This window comes from Cryptomeria japonica, chromosome 9 (assembly GCF_030272615.1).
Source record: "Cryptomeria japonica chromosome 9, Sugi_1.0, whole genome shotgun sequence".
In the NCBI taxonomy this organism is placed as follows: domain Eukaryota; kingdom Viridiplantae; phylum Streptophyta; class Pinopsida; order Cupressales; family Cupressaceae; genus Cryptomeria; species Cryptomeria japonica.
The window spans coordinates 202,934,870-202,951,753 of NC_081413.1; the positions used below are offsets into that span (position 1 = coordinate 202,934,870).

General features: G+C 38.8%; 1 protein-coding gene across 4 annotated transcripts in view; it reads left to right on the forward strand.

Annotated features, from left to right (window-relative positions):
* Positions 1 to 16,884, forward strand: part of LOC131038845 (uncharacterized) — a 50,289-nt gene that overhangs the window by 22,802 nt on the left and 10,603 nt on the right. The gene's annotated exons all lie outside the window — the stretch shown is intronic.

Consider the following 16,884-nt stretch of genomic DNA (forward strand, 5'->3'; position numbering starts at 1 on the left):
TTTGTCGACAGAATTGAAGATTGTGACCAACTTTGCGGCCATGTCTGCAAGTCGATAGACTCAGAGATCCACGTGGACGATTAACCAGGATTGACCAAGTGACTTGGACAATGATAATGAAGACATGTGGCTTCCAGAGGTCAAAGAATAAGTTAGTATGCAGAAGTCGATGATGGTGGATTTCAGTATGGTAGTTGTCGATCTTTTTAGAATAGGTCGATAGAGGATGGTGATCTCATTAATGGCGAACCTGTTGCAGTTGGTTGATGGGCTCGAGGAAATTGATAGAGGCAAAATCAAATCTGATGGGCAGGTCGGGGTTGCTAAAAATAGCAACTCAGTACATAGAACTTTTAGAAAAACAAAGAAGAGTCATGTAATGTAAATGGTTGATCCAAGAAAGAAATCCAATCTACTGCAGACCGTATCCCAGAAAGGAAAATGAATTAATTGCAATATTAAAGGGAAAAACATTCCTTGATGCAGAGCTGATGGTGCAAGATTGTAAATGTGATTCAACATCAGTAGGTGTGGCCGCTAAAACAGAGATAGAGGTGGAAATAAAGACAACTCCACAAGTCGATTGAAGTATGAGGTGAAGTGCTGAAGAAAGTAGTATTGCTTAACAGAGTGGACATAGTATAATTTTTAGAAACAGAGAGAAGAAAAAGACATCCACAGAGACAGACACAGTAGAAGAGGAGAGGAAGCAGCAGATATCAGAGATAGAGAGCAGCAAATATTAGTAATCAGAGTGCAGAAGGCCGAGACAACTAGAGGCAGCAAGAAGTTGAGCAGGGACAGAAAGAGCAACAAAAGAAAAGCAAAGCAGAACAAGGTGCAAAGAGCAGAGAGAAGAAAGACAAAAAGGAAACCAATGAGGTGCTACAAAACTTCATTTGTAGTAAGATATCTAATTTGTAAATTGAATCTATATTCATTGTAATTTCTGAGTGGGTGCTCAGAGCAGGAGTAGGTGCTCTAAATTGTTAGGGGGTTGGTGCTCCTTGAGTTGGTGCTCAAAATTTCAGGGGTTGGTGCCCATAATTCTATTGTAATTTGTTATTCATTGTGAGGCTGGATTGGAGTAGTAGACTCCAGCAGCTATTCTCACTGAGTTTTTCCCCCATCGTGGGTTTTCCTCATATATTCTTGTGTTATGGGTATGCCTCTTGTGTGTGTGTTGATTTGTTTAATGTCTCTGCTCATGGTTTTGTGATTAAAGTTATTGTTGCTTAGATCTTTAGAAGCTTAAAGTTTTTATCGATTACCACTGATTCACCCCCCTCTCAGTGGTCCATTGTGTTCCTTCATATAATTAATATTATTCACTAACTTTAAAATTATAACTATAATGCATTATTATAGACGACATTTTGACAAGGAAGGAGTGAACCCTTATAGTTTATAATTAATACTATAAAGTAGTTTTAAAATTTAAACTATTATAACCAAAATATATATTAATAGTTATACAATAAACTATAAATTAAAAATGATGTACATATTTTGTTTTTAATATATTTTTATTTTGGTTGAGGAAACTCGGGTTTTTAGCTTGGTCTGATCCCCCTGCGTCCTCAATGGCCTAGCGAAGGAACAAGGCCTGCACTCTTAGTGGCCCAACGGGGGTTTGAACCTTGGTGACCGCCTCACCAATGAAGTGTTGCTACCACAACACTAAACGTTTGAAGACATATATAATATATATAGATATATGATTTTTAATTTACAATTGATATATTTAATTTTGTTGAGACAAAGACATACGATTCATTATGAGCAATATATCCAAAGTGCTCCATGAAATAAATCTGAATGACAACAAGCAAGCTTGCATACTTATAATAAAACAACCTCCAACACATAATCATTAACATTTGTCTCCACCTAAAATAGTAGTTGCAAGCTAGGTATTGCCGAAACTAGTGGCTTGCTAATCTTTTACTTCAACTAACAAATGCCTTTTGTTGGATTCTTACCCATATAAAGGACTTACCAATTGCCGTTTGGGAATATAAAGCATTTGCAATTGTGGAATATGATTTGATAGAACTACCCCTAGAAAACTCCTTACCTTAATCACAATGAAAGACTTGGATCACTTCAAAATGGCTTCCAGTTTTACTATTTTCCTAACAGTAGCTGGATTGCTGTCTGATAAATTTTAATCTCAGTTACTTCATAGACTTAGCGAATATTTGATCTTAGACAACTATTTGTTGTATTTAGTGACTGCCCTTTTAAAAAGTGAATTGAATATTTGCCTATGTAATCAGCAATAGAATATAAACAACAAAAATCTATTTTCTATGATTCATGGGTTGAACTCTATTTTATTTGCTCTCTATATCTCTATGCTAAAAAAGTAGTTTTTATCTATTTTTCTACAATTTTTAACGATTTTTTTAAAATCTGATTTTCTTGACTTCTTACCATTTTTTCGAAAAAAACTTATACTTTTGTATTGCCAATTTTTTCCCCAAATGATTTTTGCTGCTTTGAGGTTATGTGGAAAGAGGCGTTGGAGTCTTGTTGTGACGTTTGTTTACCCTCTCGGGTGAATAACTTAAAGTACACAGATAAAGCACGTAATGCAGAATAATAATGCCATACATATCAGGTCAAATATATAAGATGTTATTCCATTCATAGTCGTTGTGTTACAAGTTACATTCCGAAGTATATAAAGACACCGAGGGGGTGCGAGCGCCAACCGTCGCACCGCAATTGCCACCCCTCGGTTGCCAACTAACCAACACAATTACAACTTAATTAACTAGTTTTATTTCCGTGTACAATATTGCCGCCAACATCATCCCCCCTAAAAAGAAAAGTCGTCTCCAGGCGACTTACAACAAAATGGAGAATACATGGGGTGAGATGACTCTGCGAGCACAGCGGCTTGTAGTGTGGCAGATGACACAAGCCGCTGTGCTCGCAGAGTCATCTCGCCAATGAACTGCTCCAACTCTCCTGTACCCTGCTGTACTCCCACAGGCACCTCCTCTCCCCTGTACGGGCTGGTGACTACAACTGTAGGGGGTGATGCAACCCTCTAAAGCGCTCGACTGCTCGGGGAGCTCCCTTCCTCTAGATCAATGATATCCAAGGAATGCATGGTCCTGGCTGGAGATAGTGCGGCCTCTCTCGTTGGTGCCATAGGTGTAAGTTGGTAGCGGCTCAACCATGCACTAAGGTCATCATGAAGAGCGCCCCGCTTCCGTCATTGCCTCTTGCATATAGCCTGGCAACCCTGGCACATCTGTCCTGTCACATCCGGCACATCGTACACCCTGGAAGTCTCTGCTCTCGCCAAGGTCTCCACCCGCGGTGGTGTCATCGCTATCGTCACCTGAGGCTGCCCAAAGCTAGGAACGGGCACTGTGGTGACCACACTCATCGTCCCGAACGATCGCGGCACCGCCAACTGACAAGTCTCGGGTAAGCGGGCTGGTGTAAAGTGGACTTGCACCTGCGATGCTGAAATAGACCCTACTGTACCTGCCGATTCCACTACCTCCTCTTCAGGCAACTGGTCGCCTCCTCTTCCTGCCAATCGGAAGCTCCCTCCGCTCACCTGGGAGGTGTTTGTGGATTCCTCCCTGCCGCTATCGGCATCCTCCTCTGCATCGGACTCATCTGTGTCGGACTCCGTGTCGGACATGGCGGCATTCTTTCTTTTTGTGCCCAGACGTGCCTTGGCGCCATGTGCCAAGACGTCCAAGTGAGACCAATAGAATATGGGCAGCTGGTTTGGTGCGACCCGTCCTTGCGGCTCCAATGGTTGTGAGCTCGGGGTGATCTGTGTGTGGACTGCATCCAGGAATAACCCAATGGCGTGGTGCGGCATGTAAAACTTCTTGTATTGCAGCGTCATGAACTCGTCCATCCTATCCGTCAATAGCGATGCCCAATCATACACCACCCCGTTATGCAGCCCATTCATCAACGCTATCTATGCGATGGCTATTTCTGACGCGTGGCTGGCACCTGTGAGGCGACTCTTCACCACGGACAACAGGTATCGCCATACTCCCTTGGCGAAAAATTGTTTCTTTACCCCCCGACTCTTGCCTGCACTCTTGAGGCTATCTTTTTCGCCCTGGGTGAGGTTATCGCGCAACATCAACTGCAACAATGTGGCACAATTTTCTGGAGATATTTTCTGTGAAGTGTCTATTTTTTTCCCTTTCACCCTCGGTATGCCAAACACCCTGGTGAACTCGCCTGCCATGAATGACACTGTTATCCTCTGGTGTTGATAATCAAATACTGACTGGTGGCGATGTCTGTCATAGCTGCCAATCATGGCATGCAAAACCACCTCAAAGTCCTTTATACAAAAAACGGGCATCTGGACGACCCAGTGTACCTGTGCTTGGCGAAGGCTTTTCTTTATCAGATCATCGCGAGGTGTCTTCGTCCACCAGTTCTGACAGTCTATTCCATTCAGACCTTCGAACATAATATTATTTGTTGTTATTTCATCCCTGTCCTTTGTCGCCAAGGGTTTGGGACGATGCTTCTTGCTTTTTTGACTGCCGCCAACAACATTTTCACACATCGCTCCATTGCAAATGAGGACCCCTAGTTTTCGCTTTTTAGGGTAGTGTTTGACGTCTTGGGTTTTGTCTCTAGTCTCTCGCCTTTGCAAATGAGTCAAGTTCTTCAAAATCGGAGGACTCATCAAACCAATAAGGAGTTGAATGATCAAAGAACATTTTGATGCTAGGATGTGCTCAGACAAGTCGAAGGAGTAAAACCGCCATTTTTTGTGATCAATTCTGACAACTTCCTATTTTTTAGGAAAGTTGCTTGTTTTGTTTTTTGCTTTTTCAAATGGTTTTGTTTTTCGCATTTTGGGGCCGATCCAGGAACTTGCTTTTTTGTTCTGCTTTTTCTAAAAAATAGAAAATTGCTTTTCCCGAGATCACAGGTAGTCACCGAGTTAGAAAAAGTGTCAAGCCAAGAGAATTCATCCAGAACGAACTAGATATGGAATCACCTTCGAATCCAGATGATAATGTCAGGAATGCTAATGGAAGATCACATAAAATTGGCTAAGTATGAAGTTTGGGCCAAGAATCCTTAGTTCCATGGAAAGTCCACTCTAGACATGAAGAAATTCCTTGATTGCGAGCCAAGTATGCCCTCCCTTGCATGGAAATTCCTTGTTCTGATGCTAAGTCTGCCCCAAGTGAAAGAATATCTCCGAGTACCAAGTCCACCTAGGAATGATAAAAAATCTTTGCTCAAGCATGAAGTCCACCTGAGAATGATAGAATTCCTTGTCCATAAGCAAAGTCCACCCTAGGCATGGGAAAATCCTTGTCCAACTATGAAGTCCACCTAGACATGAAGAAACTCCATGATTGCAAGCAAAGTCCGCCCCCTAGGTGAAGATTCCACAAGTTATCATGAAGTCCGCCCTCTATACATAAGAAAAATTCCTCAAACAAGTGGAAAGTCTGCCCAAGGTGGATAGAAATTGGCTAAGTGTTAATTGAATGTGAAAAATTCAAATCAAGACATAAAGTTTTCAAGGCTGAAAGTTGAAGCTTAACAAACCTTTTTTTTTCTAAACTTCAAAGCAAATTTCGAAGTAAATTGCAGGTATGAGGCTGTTAATTTTAAGCAATCAGATTATAACAGACTGTGAATGAACAGTAACAGCAATGAAAACACAAGACAAGAGACACCAATACCCTGGGAAAACCTCCCTCTTGGAGGTGAAAAAAACCCAGCCTCAAAATACAATATGTATTATCTCAAATGTAGGCAATTACAAGGCAATAAACTTATCTCAGATTGCTGTCCAATATATCAATGAAGATTGAAGCCCTTATCAACAGCAGATGACTAGGAGGATCAGCAGCAGATGTCTAAGATCAGATTCGCACAAGAGAAGTCCTTATCAAGTTCGCATGGAGATCTTGACAACTTCGCCACACAATCAACCTTGATGAATTCGCACAATAGGCTTGGACAAGTTCGCATAGGTGGAGGAGAGATCGCTTGTATTGAGGGCAGATAATATTTGCATGATATAATGATTTGTAATGACTTCATTTGCTGTTAGATTTATATCCAACCTTTGGCGTCAAACCCTCAAGTCGGCTTGCATTTAGTTAATTGATTTATTTACATTTATTGCCTTCACGTTACATGTTTGGGTCCAGCCCAAAGTTACATTTAATTGCTTCTACGTTACATGTTTGGGTCCAGCCCAAGGTTATATTTATTTGCCTCCACGTTACATGTTTGGGTCCAGCCCAAAATAATTCAAATTTCATGAGAGATAATACATTTGTATTTAGAATGCAATAATCAGGTATCCGAGCTAGCTATTATTTTCAACAGAGGCAACTTCGAGGATAATTTCAGGTCAATTTCTACACCCGCAGACAAAGTTGAAAGTGATTCCTTAAAGCAATTTCAGGAATTTTATTGAAATTCTCAGGTTTACTAAGGATTGAAGGTAGATTTTCATTCAGAATTCAAGGCAACTTTCAGTCAGAATTTCTAGTTTTCCAGATTTGCAAGAGAACTTTCACTTCAGATACTTCATATCTTACTGAAGACCATCTTGCTTTTATGCTTTTGTGCAGATTTGGAGGCAAAAATTTCACAATCGTCTCAATTTCAATTTCCAAAATTTCACTAAGTTTGATTTTTAGTTACAATTTCTAGAATTTCATAAGTTAAATCAGAATTATCCTTTGAAATTGCATCAAACTTTGCACTCCAGGCTGGAAACAAACATGAAACCCCTTTTTTTTTTAAACTTAGAAATTTTCATGTTTTCCAGGTGGTAGATGTCAACTCAAGAAGGGATTTCTAGAAAGGTGCAGATGAAGTTCGATAACAAAGGACTGCAACTGGAGTCCAAGATTGTGACAAAATGGAAGAAGGTTGTAGGTACCAATCTTGGCCATGTGGACCTCGAAGACTTAAAGAAAAGAAGGCAAAGAAATATTCCTTAATCCATAAGGATGACACAGGATCTCGTTCAGTATAGGTGGCCATTCCAAAAGTTGACAAAACAAAGAGGACATCACTCCTGAAGATGACGAGCTAATGACTGTGGACTTAGGTCCTGCTAAAAAGGAACAAGAAGTCCAGGAGTTAGATGATTCAATCAAGGCCATCAAGGAAAGGCTAAGGAAAGAGGAAGAAAAGAAAGACAAACTCAAAGTGGAGAATGCACAATTGAAGGATTATATCCAGCATTTGGTAAATCCTATTAGAAGAGAAGAGGTAGCAGTCGCTCCACCTTTGGCTCTTCCACAAGAATCAGTTGAGAGCTTTGAAGGAATGATGATGGCAGCCAAAGAAGCCAAGAATGGATTACAGAAGTTGAAGACAAGGCCATCAAATTCATGGAAGAATTGGCACAAGTCTATGGTCAGATCTCTTCATTCATATATAGAATCCAGAGCATAGTTGAGTTCTGGGAAGGTTTTCATACTGTTCAAGAAGAGACAATTCCATGTTTAAAGGTGCTGAAAGGAATCCTTGAACAAGACTTAGTCAATGGAAATGTAATTGATGTCGGAACATCATATGACATCAACACCTGGTATCACGCCTCAGTGGCTAGAGGAGAAGTCTTGGAGAAGATGAAGATTGATGGTGCTAGAATAGAAGAAACAATCAAAGCTGTCCAAGACAAGGTCTTCGTCACAGTCTCTGATGTGCTTGAGCAGAAAATAGTACGAGACAAGGACTTGGATTTAGAGAACCTGAAAGCCAAAGTACAAAGCAACTTCTTCACTTCTACAAATCCAATCTTGAAGCAACATTTTAGTAAGGCATCCTCATTTCTGTCCATTGAGGATGGTTTTCGAAAATTGGAAATAGATTGCATAGCCACTTTTGTCACATGTGAAGATGAGATGGACTTGATGGAATGCAAGATTGACATTATGCCAAGTGTCCCAATGGAAGAGCTCGACCCCATAGTGACCAGGTTCATTGAATTTGCTGCCAAAGAAAAGGATAAGGGATGCCCACTTCTAGAAGAAGGCTAGATTTAATAGTTGTTTATTTCTCATTGATCTGTTTTGGATAACTGTTGTAGCTTGCCCTAATTAGGATTTAGTGTTTTAATCTTGGCCGTTGATCATGGATCAATTTGGGTCATTGCTTTGTATTGGGCTGTCTATAAACCCTCCTTTTTTCATTTGTTAGAGAGAGATTTAAGAGAAATTGTTGTAGTGATACCTCTGAAGTAATAGACATAATTCATTGTTCAATATGTTGGTAAATCTTTGTCCACTTTTGTAAGTTAGCATGGTTTCTTGACTCTCATTAGAATAGATTTAATATCCAAGATGATAGATTGAATGAAGGATTGATAAAATTGCTTAGTGTGGAGTTGATTGGATGAGTTTCAATTATTTTGCAAAGTTAGCCTAAACAAGTAAATGAAAACTTAGCTTCTATTACTATATTCATTGTTCAATATGTTGGTGAATATAAGTAATATGAAAATCTTTTGAATTCCTTGGAAGATAGCACCGTTCTTGTGTAGTTTTTGAATTTGGTGAAACAAGAATTGGTTTGAACTCCACTTTTGCGATCTCTGTCTCCGGAGTTCATAGGGTTAGCTTAGGATTAGAATTATCTTCGTAAACCGTACCCTTTTTGCCCTTTTTCCAACTCTTAGTAGCAGTAGGATTGGAAAGAGCTTACTGCAAACTCATTCCAAAAAAAAAGAAAGTTACAAGTGTCGGGAATTAGCAAAGTCCTTAGATGGATTTACTCCTCGAACAATTATGTAAGTCCCCCTTGAGATTACCAACAAATCACAACGAACCAACTGAGACTATTCGTATGCATTTGGGAACCTTGGAGTTGTCTTTGTGATCACACAATTTAGTTGTTTAGCACATAGAAGATTTTGATCAAGAGAGAATAGGATATCTCTGAATATTTTATTTTGTGTTGAACGTGCATAAAATCACCACCAACAAGTCTATCAACCATGCATCATTTGTTGCATGTGTAGCCAAGGTCACAACAAAGGCATCAACATCATCTTGGGAGGGTTTTCAAAGTCATCAGAATTACTTTTCTTCTTTTTATCCTTGTAATTTCTTTCTAAATGGCTAGGTTTGTTGTAGTTCCAACATTTTGCCTTGGTCTTATCAAGATACTTTGATCTCCCATGAGTTTTGGATATGGACTTGTCTCATATCTTGTCCTTATTCTTGGTTTCTCTTTTTGTCTTCCATGACAAATAAGGCCTCCTTAGTAGATTCCAAAGCCTTCCTTTACATCTCTTTTGAAAGTAACAATGCCACCTCCTTATCCATCTGGAACTTGGTGGTAGTGCTCCCAATACCCATAACAAGATGGTCCCATGAATTTCGCAAAGAAACAAAGCAAAGCCATGCACTGATCCTTCTTCTTCATTGTCACCCCTACATAGTGCAATTGGGTCACAATTGTATTGAATGAATTAAGATGTTTGGTTACAATCACTATCCTCCGTCCTGAGGGTATATAGCTTCTTTCTCAGGAAAAGTTTGTTTACTAGGGATTTATTGTGATAAATCGCATCCAAGTTCTTCCAAAGATTTGGTGCACTAATCTCTTCATGCACATTTAGCAACATTGAATCAACCAAACAAAGTTTAATGAGACCTTTAGCTTTTCAGTCCTTTGTATTCCAATCTTCTTGTTTCATTCCACTAGGCATGGTTTCAAATAGTGCAGCCCATAGATATCAATTATGAGCATATCCTCCATTTTGAGATTCGACAACTCAAAATTTGTGCCCAAGAACCCCATTTCTATTCTCAATGTGCTTGGCATCTTTTCCTACTATAAGATCAAAACTTCTTTTATGCAATGTCCTGACCAATCCAGTATAATTATAAAAGCTCCTCAATCTAACACCTAGAATTTGAGATGATCAGGTTTTTATACCAAATGAAAGAAGCAAGGTATAGAGGAACTCTTCGTACACTAACCTATGAGGGGAGTTATGCATACATATTTATGACCCTTACAATTACAAGAAAGTATTCATGTGAAAAATAAAACAATATATCACAACATGATTTTTTTTGGGGGGAAAACCTTTTTGGCAGAAAAACCTCACACTTCAAAGCACAAATCAATTGTATTATGAGCTTGAAAAGTTACAATATCCTCTTAGGGACATGCCCTTACAAGAGTATCACCAACATATAACTTGGAGAAATTCTGGCAACCTCACAATACCTACAAACAATCCATTGCCATTCTCCGTCGCCAAGCATCAATAAATAGGTGAATCTCAAACCACAAACTATGAGTGATTTTACAAAACCATGGGACGAAAAAAGGAACCAAATTCAAACACCCAAGTTGGTCATGGTCTTCTAGGCTATATTTAGAAGATGCTCTTATAGCTTTTATAATCTGTTATAGAATCCATCATATGTAGATCCTTAATTTGGGCATCCAAGTTTGTCTTATTTAACCTATTCAAAGATGCCTTTTGACTTGTCATAATTATGGTCAAGTTTCAAATGTAGCTTGTCCATAATTATGCTCTAACATATTATCTGTCATAAGTAACCCCCATCTTACAATGTCATAAGATGCCCTTATACACCACGATGACACAAGATTCTCTTTACAACTTTTACACACATTCTAAGGTGTTGACACATGGCAAAAATGCCACCTTAAAGTGGGACACCACTCCTCATGTGTGGACAAAATATTTAATAAATATTAAATCTGAACATTAGGAATGCAAGGTTGAGACACCTCTTCCCAACAAAGTTAATATGTTTGTTGGACCTAAAATTTATTTTAGGTTTCATTTTTTTTTTCAACTAATTGATATTATAGGTCTAACTTTGGACGTTTGGAATCGCTTTTATAAATATTATTTCGAATATTTATTTATTTATTAATTAGTTATTAATTACTTTTATTTATTATATGCTATTTATTAATTTAATAAATGCGATTTATTAAGTTTAATATCATTTAATATTATTTCTGTTTTTGTGTATTTAGTATTTTTAAGTTGTATTGAAATTTAATAAGTTTAATATTTATTATTATTAAAATAATAATATTTAGGTATAAAATAATAATTTATATTTTAATATAATAGTATATATTTTAATTTTCATTTTCTCTATTCTAATATTTGTAGTTTCCATTTATTGCATTTTATTATGTTGATATTATAATAAATATCATTGTTGTATCCATCCCTATCTATATTAGGGTCTTGAAAAAAGCCATATTTGATATTTGTATTGGGTATCATTACCATGTTCGTGCTTGTGTCTGTTGACTTGGTGGTCAGCACCTCCTTGAGGACTTGTGACATGGCCTAACTGCCTCCCGTGGGTCGGGTTAAATCTGGCATTTGTATTAGGCATTGATAGTTCGAGCTTTTGGCACAACGACAAACATTTCCAACAATTATCAGATCCTTGGGTCACGGGTTCAAGTCTCCCTTCAGTGGGTGCTGAAGGCTCAGTCGGTGTTGAGGGGGAGATTGTTGACTTGGTGGTTAGCACCTCCTTGGGGACTCGTGACATGGTCTAACTGCCTTTCATGGGTCGGGTTAAATCTCACGTTTGTATTGGGCATTGATAGTTCGATCTTTTGGCGCAATGGCAAACATTTCCAATAGTGTCCATGCAACTTTGTTAATAAAAATATTAAAAAAATAAAATATTACACCTTTGATAAAGGAAGATTTAAGAGTTGTTGCACCAACAAAAAATATTACCTAATGCGTGCATTAACTAGCATTGGATCTTCCATAACATTAATAACTAGTGGATATTGGAATAGACCATGATTCTCATTTCTACTTTCCACCAAGTGTTGACAATTCTTATTTAGACTAATACTAATGTTCCTTGTTAATCGGGGAAAATAACCACTCCTCCATGGAGATTGAAGACCTAAGGCGATGATTCACATTTTATAAGAATTGATCTATCTTCCTCTATCACATTTTATCTAGTTATCATATATGTACATTGTGCAATGCAATGCAATGAGTGATATGGACATAAATAAATAAAATTATATTCTACAACTCATGGGCTAAAGTACCATTTTAATTTGCTTTTTACATCTCTATGCTTCTAAAATACCTTTAAAAATAAAAAAACAGGTTTATCTCTCTGAATTTTTTGTTTAATTGTTATTAGGTGATTAGCATTTTTATATGGTTCTTGAGAATCCAAATTTTTTCCAATGAAATTCCCAATTTTATGAAAAAGTCTTAATCTTTTGGTTTGCCAATTTTTTTCCCAAAAGAGTTTATGCTTCTATGGACTCTGCTGGGCTAAAAAGTAAACTAAAACTTTGGAATAGAGTTTGTACAGAACTTAGGATTTGGTTGGGTTCATAATATGTTTACATGGTTCTTACACATAGCTACTTGCTAGCTTCTTCTTGTTATTATCAAATCTTGGTCATGGCAAGATTGGTTTGGTGTTTACGCTTTAGGATTTCATTTCAATCAAACATGGAACTAGACTATGAGACTTTCATGGTCACTTTCAATGGGATGGTTTGCTGTTATACTCCCTCAAGGTTTAAGTATTGCTAAAAATATAGGGGAAAGAAATGTCAAGTTATGCATGCTTGTTTTAGTGTTTAGGTGCTACAATTTGAGTTCGATCCGGTGATGATGTCGTTCGTAAAATGAGATTTTAGTGGTGACTTTTGGTGAAATGTTTTTTTTTCAAACTTCTTAAGAGTTGTATAAGTAAAAGATTAGCAAACTAAGTGCTTTCTATTATTGCCATTGGCAAATTTTGAGTTAGAAAAGCTTGGTTGGAGATTGGGTAATAGGAATTCAGTTCATTTTCCATGGAATATGCTTGGCCTTGACATTGGATGTTGTTTGGGTTCCCTTTATCATGATAGATATTGTGGATTTGTTGCTATTCAGCCTCGAAAGGCAAATGGCCCCCTATCCAAAATAAAAACAATCTAGGCAAACATACATTACCGGTTTTCTATGTACTTCAAGGGATTGCTGAACTTGGGTGCTAGGAGAGCTTCTAAGAGAAGCCTTCTGCTCCTTGCCATGATTTTCCAGCTAGGGTTGCTTAGCCCAAGCTCATTTGGCAGCTCTATTAGATCTTGCATTGTCTCCTTCACAATGATTAATGATAATGCTGGTCCTCCCATTTGAGATTTTGATTATGTTGTAGATCTAAGCAAATTCCAACCGAGCCCCCAAATTGCTCTCATGAATCAACTATTGTGATAACATGAGTTTCTTTGGCATAGCCAATTGTGATATTGGTAACATTTCTTATATGTATACCATTTGTTGTTCACTTTGATATATGTCTTCCAGCACGTGTAGGGGTTCTTTTTGAGGTTGACCTCTAGTAGATAGAATTTTGCACTCTAGATACTTCCTAGTGTTGATGTTTGTAGCTATGGTCGGATTCCTTCTATGGCCGACATAGCTAATATAATTGTTTAATTGGCCTATTGGCCTTAGACAATTATAGGTCCGATTTATATTCATTTGTGTTAAGCATAATTAAGGTCTTAATGCATGCTGATTAGCATCTTGCTTTAATAGTAATCGATTGAGGCCAACTTGGATGTCCGCCACCTCTTTGTATTGAGACGTGTTGCTTAGGAGAGGGCCGACTCTTGGAGAAAATGCATAAGCGGTGCATTTAAAGGAGATCGAATATCCATTCATATATATATACACTCAATCATATAGCATATATACATATTGAGAAGAGATGTGCTCGGGGGTGACGATAGAGTTTATCGTCTATGGTTGGGAGGGCAACACTGTGTCATTGCCCGTGGTTAATTGAGCATACCAAAATTCAACATGGTATTAGAGCCAGGTTCCTTCTATAGAGCCTAATCGCTTGAAGGTAGATCCTGTGTTTTTGAGGGAGTTCATTACACCTCTCAGAGGAGAGGCAAAGGGAAAACCAAAACTAGAGTAGAAATAAGAATTTTTTGGTCAAGTGAGGAATCATGGCAGAAGCTTTGGTATTGTGCGGCACAATGGAGGGGCACTTAGACTAGGTGACGCCCATTGCGACGCCCATCGACAACTCGGACATGATTGTGTCCGCCTCGCGTGACCGCACAATCAGCTGTGGAACACTCTGGGCGAGTGCAAGTACACGATCCAGGCCGATGCTGATGTTGCAGGTTGTGCACTTTTGGTTGTGTCAATGTGCTTTTGCATTTGGCGGCCCTACTTTGTGTGGCCTGTATTTTGGTTAACCCAGCTATTTCGTAGGCTCATTTTGAGCTATTTAGAGTCTTATTTGATCATTGACATCTCAGTCAAAGGACTTGCTTGGTTCCTTCATTGGCATTTTGATTGGCCCAATCAAAGTTTGGACTTGTGTTAATCACTTGTGGAGTACTTTCCTTTGGCCGGGTGATCGTGGTTGGCAAGATCACGATTTGCAGATCTCTATGGATCCAACGAGATATATTTTGTAGAGATGCGTTGGTGCATATCCTGTGTGATTGATCTGTGTGACTCATCATCCTTGTGGCGGCTGATCCGATCGAGAGGGGGGGACTTTTTCCTTCTTGGCATTGATTCTTGGAGTTTCCATTAGACTTGCATTTTATAGAGGTGTTTCTTGGCGATTAGCAACACCATTTCATTGGTGTCTTTTTGCATCAGATCGGGTTTCGTTGCTATTGCGACAGATCAAGTGTTTTTTCAGTTTGGTCAATGCGTATTACCGACCTGCGTTCTCCTCAATCAGATCAAGTCGATTCATATTGGCTTATTGTTGAGAGTTTGCAGTGACAAATGTATGTATTGTTGCGGACAACATCATCATTGCTTGTGTCGATTACCTCTTGTTCTACAGTTTAGAACTTGCTTAGTCGACATATGCCATTGTGTGGTCTGCTCTCCATTTGCCTTGGTTAGTAGGTACTCACATTATTTTGTCTTGATCAATTTGTTCTTGATGGTGGTTTCATTCATCTGATCTACCCAATAAATTTTCCTTAGATCGACATTCTGCCCAATACTCATTATATTTTGTGGCTTGCATTTTTGGGTGATCGATTTCTTTCATCATCACCTGTGGTGGTGTTTCTCGTTCGGCTGTTTTGAATCGATTGGTTTTGGCTTTGGGTGAAAGTTTGGTTAGAGGTTATGTTCGTCTTCTTTTCAGGCACTGTGGAATGGGTGAATTTCTGTCACATTTATGTGGTTAATCCATCACTTTGTTGTGGATGGTATTAAAGGCAGTTCTTTAGATGATGCTTAAGCTATGCATAGAGCAGATATTGTGGACAAATGATGAGTGATGGCGAGGGCCAAAGGCCACCCAGCCATTAGATCATCACTAGGTGCTTCGGTGTGATCAATCCAAGTGAATGGAAATTCCATTGCTGAGCAAAATTATAAAAGATAAGTACTCTTTATGTTTGAATAATGTTCATGAATTTTCACTAAGTCATGCTACTTCATTGAATAGTGAATCATGTATTGACATTTCCCCTGACTATCATTATCTTTCTCTGAAATGCTTCCAGGACGAATCAAAGATTGCATTCAAGGAAGAAAGATTGCTTGCATTTCTTCGCAGAGGAAGAATCAGCATTTAGAGGGAGTCTGACATATTGTTAGAAGTAACCTTGGACGAAGAGGTCAGAAGGTTGAGAGGGATTTTGACATTTCAGCTTCAGAGGGAGCTTAACATTTCAGCTTCAGAGGTAGCCACGCCATCATGAAGATTTGTTAATGAGTTCTTCTCTATGAGGGAGAAGTTCGAGGTTCAATCCTTTGTTTAATGCATTCTTCTCTATGAGAGAAGTTTGAGGTGCAAGCCCTTGTTATGCATTCTTCTCTGTGAGAGAAGTTTGAGGTATCAGCCCTTGTTATGCATTCTTCTCTGTGAGAGAAGTTTGAGGTATCAACCCCTGTGCATTCTTCTCTATGAGAGAAGTTTGAGGTTTCAGCCCTTGTTGTGCATTCTTCTCTGTGAGAGAAGTTTGAGGTATCAGCGCTTGTTGGGCATTCTTCTCTGTGAGAGAAGTTTGAGGTTTTAGCCCTTGTTGTGCATTCTTCTCTGTGAGAGAAGTTTGAGGTTCCAGCCCTTGTTCCACCCTCTGCGAGTAGGTATGGTGGATGTCATGTGAGAGACTCCATGGCTTGGCATTTGTGCTTATTCACCCTCTGGGAGTAGACATGGTGAACGTCATATTGAGGTGACAACATCACGTTGAGTGACTCCGTGATGAAGCACTTGTATTTACTTACTTTTCCATGCATGGCAGTAGCCATGATGGACCCACCCTCTGGGAGTAGCCATGGTGGATGTCACTATGTGACTCAGATATCAAGAAGGATTCCTCCCAAGCTAAGAGGGAGTGTTGATGTTTGTAGCTATGGTTGGATTCCTTATATGGCCGACATACCTAATATAATTGTCCTTAGACAATTATATTAGGTCCAATTTATATTCATTTGTGTTAAGCATAATTAAGGTCTTAATGCATGCCGATTAGCATCTTGCTTTAATAGTAATCGATTGAGGCCGACTTGGATGTCCGCCACCTCTTTGTATTGAGACGTGTTGCTTAGGAGAGGGCCGACTCTTGGAGAAAATGCATAAGCGGTGCATTTAAAGGAGATCGAATCTCCATTCATATATATATACACTCAATCATATAGCAGATATACATATTGAGAAGAGATGTGCTCGGGGGTGACAATAGAGTTTATCGTCTATGGTTGGGAGGGCAACGTTGTGTCATTGCCTGTGGTTAATCGAGCATACCAAAATTCAACACCTAGTGTGTACTGATTTGAGGTTTTGTAGAGTTTACCCATTCTATTGTAAGTGGATTTACTTGCTGAATCCTATTTACCTACTTTTT